We start from the raw sequence: 6,849 nt of genomic DNA on the forward strand, positions 1-6,849 counted from the left end.
TGGGATGACAAATGAAGATCGCACTCCCATGCACGGTTGTTTGGTCCATTCAAGGGGCGCTGAAGAATTATTGCGTGTTTAAATATTTAAAGGCACCCGGTGTATTTAATGTATATAACTATAACTGTCTAATACTTAGCACGATATGTTCCATACTTAAAAGCAAGGGTCGATACACACTGCGCATTTGTTAGATATAGGTGAATGATCTCTACCGAAAAAAAGACAATAAATTTGTTGTTGATTATTTTATGTCTCTAGTGAATATTACTTCTCTCTAAATCATAGTGCAAAATAGGCAACCATTGTTAGCTGTGCACTCTAATAAGCATAGAATTAAGATCAAAATCACGGTCTAATTCAGACGATCGAACGAAACAATATCAAATTTCCTCCATGGTTTATGAATTCTTAACGGCCTCCTGCTAATGAGTCCACAGAGTATATTTGTTCGAGACATTCTAAAATATCAAAAATGCCTTTAGATTTCGTCTTTTGTCGACAAAACTGAGGATTCATGATAATAGACTTAATTGTTTCTGTCTGTGTTTTTTTTTCATGGTCTTTCAATTAGTTTTCTCTCTTTCTCTCTCTCTCTCTCTCTCTCTCTCTCTCTCTCTCTCTCTCTCTCTCTCTCTCTCTCTCTCTCTCTCTCTCTCTCTCTCTCTCTCTCTCTCTTTTTTTTTTTCTTGATGTCCTTCCTCTCCTTCTACTCCTCTTCCATTTTTTTTTCTTCTTCTTTTCCTCTGCCTCCTCCTCCTCTTTCTCTTTCTATTCTTTTTCTCTTCTTCCTCTGCCTCTACCTCCACTCCCTCCCTCCCTCCACCTCCACTTCCCCCCTACCTCCACCTTCACTCCTCCCCTCCCCCCACCTCCACCCCCACCCCCTCAACCCCCCCCCACGTACCCCTCTTCTTCTTCTATGATTAATGAAAGCTCTCTTGATGCTTACTGACTCATCAAAAGCTCTTCCCTTGGATCAATATTGCGTTTATGAATAGCAAATAGGATTATGATGTAATAATCATATCAAAGTGGCCATTAATTATAGATTAAACACTAGATATTAATTGCATCAGAATGTAAGTAATTACCACAGAACTTTTAAAACTGTGTAGCGAGTATTAAGTTATCATTTATCATTTTATCAATCATCATAATTATTTTCTTTTTATTTATTTATTTAAATTGTTATTATATATTCATTATTATCATTATTTCACCTTTCTGTGTTTAAGTTCTTAACATCATCATTCAATCGTCATTATATTTTTTCAAAAGTGAATTTTAGGAAATAACAGCTCATTGGTTTTCTTTTTAATTCAAATTAATTAAAAGCCCATTCATATAAACACGTCTTGAAAATACTTTTAATCCGTACAGGCCTACTTAAAGAATTCTAGTGAAAGGCTTACTGATTTTGCTTCTCAATAAAAAAAAAAAAAAAAAAAAAAAAAAAAAAAAAAAAAATATATATATATATATATATATATATATATATATATATATTATATATATACATATATACACAAAAATATACATATATATACATATATATACATATATATACATATATATATATATATATATATATATATATATATATATATATATTATATATATATATATATATATATTAGTGTACTTCATTAGTATTTACTAAGGACCACAGAAAAGAAGTGAAAATTATGTGTTGCGAATTTATATTTTCATCTCATCAACCTAAAACAACATTTGAACATTTCTTCTAATAATATAAAAAGTAATTATAACACTAATGTAATTAAAAAGTTAATTAAAAATAAAATGCCCAAATTGTATTGCATTTATACAATCAATACAATGCATTTATAGTTGTTATATCTCTAGACAATGTTGCATAATGTTGTATCGTTTGACTTTTTAAGTTTGGCATAAATATTACTTTGACAATAATCACAATTTACAGCACCTGCACAAATCCTAGACAGGTTACGCGATAAAATTTGCACACTCTATGGCATTCTAAACATACATCACCTTCGCTACATTGCAACATGACACAACTAACTGCATCTGGTTCGAATTCCGCCCCGTACTGTTTACACAGCAATTCGTAAACCAGGATTTATCTGCTTTACTGATCCATCCCTCCTCAAGATTGAACATGTACACAATCTTATAATTCAGCTTGTGTCTTCGTGAATTCTTGTGTTGTCAGTGGGTTACTGTAGTCGTTGTTCGTGAAGGCTGGTAGTTGTTTTGGTGTGTGTGGTGGTGGTATGGTGTGGTGTGTGGGGTTGTATGTGTGGTGGTGTTGTTGATGTTGGTGTTGTTGTTGGTGGTGGTGGTGATAGTGTTGGTGTTGGATGTTGGTTGTTGGTGTTGTGTGGTATGTGTTGGTGGGTGGTGTGTGTGGTTTGTGTGGTGAGTTGTGTTGTTGTGTTGGTGTGGGTGGGGTTGTGTTGGTGTGGGTGGTGTTGGTGTTGTTGGTGGTGTTGGTGGTGATGGTGGTGTTGCTGTTGATGCTGGTGTTGGTGTTGGTGTTGTTTTGTTGTTGTTTGTTGTTGTTGTTGTTGTTGTGGTGGTGGGTGGTGGTATGGTGGTGGTGGGGTGATGGTGGTGTTGGTGTTGCTGGAGGTGGTGGTGATGCTTTTTCTTTACCATTCATGTTCTCAACAGATTTTTTCACCATTTTCTCTCGCAAATGACTTATTTTCAAATCTATCATCAATCTATTTTACAAAGGATCTCCCATTTCCAAATATGTCAAAAAATGCCCCACATGGATAATGAAACATAATTATCTTGGCGCTAACTCTTTTTAGAATTATGGCATTAAGCGCAGCAAATTTTCGCCTTTCTTCAAGTTTTATTGGCCCGTGCATCTTCCAATTAATTGCATGGCCTAAGCAGCTGATTTAAAATAACTAACAACTTTTTTTTTAATTCTTTCATCAATCTTGAACGTAAAATTAGAGAGAAATATGAACGTAAAAATATATCAACAGATATATGCATACCTGCAAGCATGAATACATACATACACATATATATACATAATACATACACACACACAAAATTCATACATGCATACACACATACATATGTACGTACATATGTACGTACGTAGGTACATGCATAGATAGATAGGTAGGCAAATGGGTGGATTAACAAATAAGAGAGAATAGCCATATATATATATATATATATATATATATATATATATATATATATATATATATATATATATATATATATATATATATATATATATATATATAATATATATATATATATATATATATATTTTTATATTTTTATATATACATAATCTACTATATATAAAATATATATATATATATATATATATATATATATATATATATATATTATATATATATACAGAGACAGACAGACAGACAGACATATAATTGGGTACGTAACTAGACATATGTGTGCTTATATTCATATATATACGTAGTTCGTTGGACATATCGGGAGATATTTTTGTTATTTTTTTATTATTTATCTATCTATCCACGTATTTGTCTGTGTATCTTTCTATTCTTATTTTTGTCTGTTACGTATCCAATTATATGCCTGTCTGTCTGCCTGTCTCTGTTATATATATTTTTATACGTGTGTGTGCGTGTGTGTTATATATTATATATATATATATTATATATATATATATATATATATATATATTATATATATATATATATATTATATATATATATATACTATCTTCTCTCTTTAACGGTAGTTCATGATTGAGCCGCGTGGTCACGCATGATACTTAATTGTAGTTCATGTGTGACTCTGGATGAGTACGTGTAGGGTCCCAGTTCTTTCACGAGAGTGCGTGGTACTTTAGTAATCATTCTTCTATCTATGGCTGGACACATTGATGGGCGGCTGCCCAGTGGCTAGGTAGGCAATAAAGGTAAGTTCGCCAAGGAAAACGCGCGGCGTGACTCGACCCTCGAATTCAGATGCGTCTGACGTTGATCCGATCTCTAACATTCGCCACCGCGGCCCCGTATATACATATACATAAATATATATATATATATATATATATATATATATATATATATATATATATATATAAAGAGAAAGAGAGAGACAGAGAGAGGCAGAGAGAGAGAGAGATAGATAGATAGATAGATAGATAGATAGAAAGAGAGAGAGAGAGAGAGAGAGACAGAGAGACAGAGACAGAGAGACAGAGACAGAGACAGAGACAGAGACGGAGACAGAGAAAGAGAGAGAGAGAAAGATAGAGTCAGGTACAAGAGACAAAAGCAGAGACAGACAGACAGACCAGACATATAATTGGATACGTAAGCAGACAGACAGAAATAAGGGTAGACAAAGACCACAGACAAATACGTTGATAGATAGATAATAAAAATAACAAAAATATCTCTCGATGTGTCTAGCGCACTCTCCTCTGCCCAAAGTATCCGTTAAGAAACCATTTTTTTTTTTTTTTTATCTCCAACTTATTAGCAAATGCACATAACAGATCATCAGCGTGGGACGTAGGCAGTCAGTCTTAAAGTTGCGTGGCAGTTCGGGGTCAATGTTGCTACTTCGTCTGTGTGGCCTGTGTGCAATTATAACTATTGTTGTGGTATCTATTGTTGTGCTGGGTAATTATAATTAGATCAGTTAATTAGGGTATTCCATTTTACTTTAGATTATTATTCTTTTGCATTTAGATTATCATATTTCGCTTTTAGATTGGTATATCCTACTTCGATTATTATTGTCTTTGATAATCATAGGTCACTTTTTAGAAAGTTATTTATTTTATGTTTATTTCAGTACTGTCTTCTGTCTCTTTACAATACTACTGAGCATTTTCATAACTGATATTCTTTATATAACCATATCATCATCATTATCGTCTTCATCAGTAAATACCATAATCACCTTAACATTAACAGCATTAGAATCATCACTCACTCAATACCGGAAACATTTCTACGTATTAATTTATTACAATCTAAAACTACCTATCGACAATAACATCCCTTCCGCCGACAAATGGCAATTAAAGCGAGAGAGCGCGATGCACCACAAAGCAGCATTTCGAATTAACCGAAATGGCAAATTCCATAAAAGAAACAAATGACCTATGATTTCCCTCCTGAACATGAAAATGGTATTAAATTATCCGAAACGTGGTTGACGGATATTCGAAGATTAAATGGATGATAATAATAATAATAACTGTATTACGATAATTTATGATTCAGTTTATCGTATAAGGACAAAATAATGATGATGGTGCTGATAAGGATGACGATAACAATGATGATGATGACAAAAAAAATCTACAATGATAATAACACTAATAACAATGATTATGATAACAACTAGTTCTTCAAGAAGTTATGATAAATGACAATGGTTTTCTTAAGATAAAAAGAGCAAATAGTCTTCAACTCTCACGTGTGCGGAGCCTGGAAGTAAGTGACAGTGAGTAAGAGAACTGAAACCCTCTTTTCTCCTCTTTCTTCTTCTCTCTTTCTCTTTCTTTTCTCTTTCTCTTTCTCCCTTTGTTTCTCTTTCTTTCTCTCTTTCTCTTTCTCTCTTTGTTTCTATTTATATTTCTTTCGCTGTTTCTTTCTCTTTCTCTTTTTTCTTTCTCTTTCTCTTTACTTTCTTTACTCTCTTACTTCTTTTTTTCCCTTTCTTTCTTTCTCTCTCTTTCTTTCTTTCCCTCTCTCTCTCCTTCTCCCTCTCCCTCTCCTTCTCCCTCTTCTTCTCCTTCTCCCTCTCCCTCTCCCTCATCTTCTCCCTTTACACCACTCCCCACATACTGCAGTTACACAACACTTACACACATACACATACACATATACACACACTTGTGCACACACGCACTTACACAAGATTGTATGATCATTCGCGACAAAGTTAGATGAGGATAAAAGTTTTTCCATGAATGATTCTAAGAGCAAAGCCTCACAGCCGGTCGAGGCTCGGGGGACAGCGAGCCAAATGAACACATAGACACAAGGGGACATTTCAGATAAACAGAAGAGGGGAAACTGGGACACAGAGACGAGGGGAACATTGAGATAGAGATGTGGGGGGAAATGAGACACAGAGATGAAGGGGAACTGAGACCCAGGGATGAGGGGAAACCAGACACAGAGATGAGGGGAAACTCAGACACAGAGATGAGGGGACATTGAGATAGAGGGGAGGGGAAACTCAGACACAGAGATGAGGGGAAATTGAGATGGAGATGAGGAGATATTGAAACTGAAAAGGGGAATTTGAGACAGTAATGAAGGGAAACCGAGACAGTGATGAGGGGAAATTGAGATAGTGATGAGAGGAAACTGGGATACAGAATTGAGGGGAAACTGAGACACAGATATAAGAGAAAACTGAAACATCATGGGAAACCTGATGGGTTTTGAGACAGTGATGAGGGAAATTGTTACAGAGATGAGGGGAAACTGAAACAGCAATGAGGGGAAATTGAAAATGATAGTCGGAAATTGAGAGAGGGATGAGGGACCCTGAATTGATAATGGAAAACTGAGACAGATGAGGGGAAACTAATACAAGGAGACGAACAGAAAGTGAGGGGCATTTGTGGGGGGAAATTGTGACATAGTGATGAAAGCGAATTAAAATAAAGAAATAAGAGAAAATGAGATTTGTCTGGAAATTGAAACAGAGATGAAGACAAATGAGAGGACACAGAGATGAGGGGAACCTGAGACCCAGAAATGAGGAGAAAACCCCATCAGGCATACATGGAAGCAGAGACGTATAGAGAATAATAGACGGGCCAAGACACGGAGACAAAGGGAGGGAAGCAAGGGAGATACACGCGAG

At 35.0% G+C, this 6,849-nt stretch overlaps 1 protein-coding gene across 1 annotated transcript in view; it reads right to left on the bottom strand.

The window, feature by feature from the left end:
- The window catches only part of LOC119578775, a 95,247-nt gene that overhangs the window by 11,628 nt on the left and 76,770 nt on the right, over positions 1-6,849 (bottom strand). The gene's annotated exons all lie outside the window — the stretch shown is intronic.

Source organism: Penaeus monodon, chromosome 11, assembly GCF_015228065.2.
Source record: "Penaeus monodon isolate SGIC_2016 chromosome 11, NSTDA_Pmon_1, whole genome shotgun sequence".
Taxonomy (NCBI): domain Eukaryota; kingdom Metazoa; phylum Arthropoda; class Malacostraca; order Decapoda; family Penaeidae; genus Penaeus; species Penaeus monodon.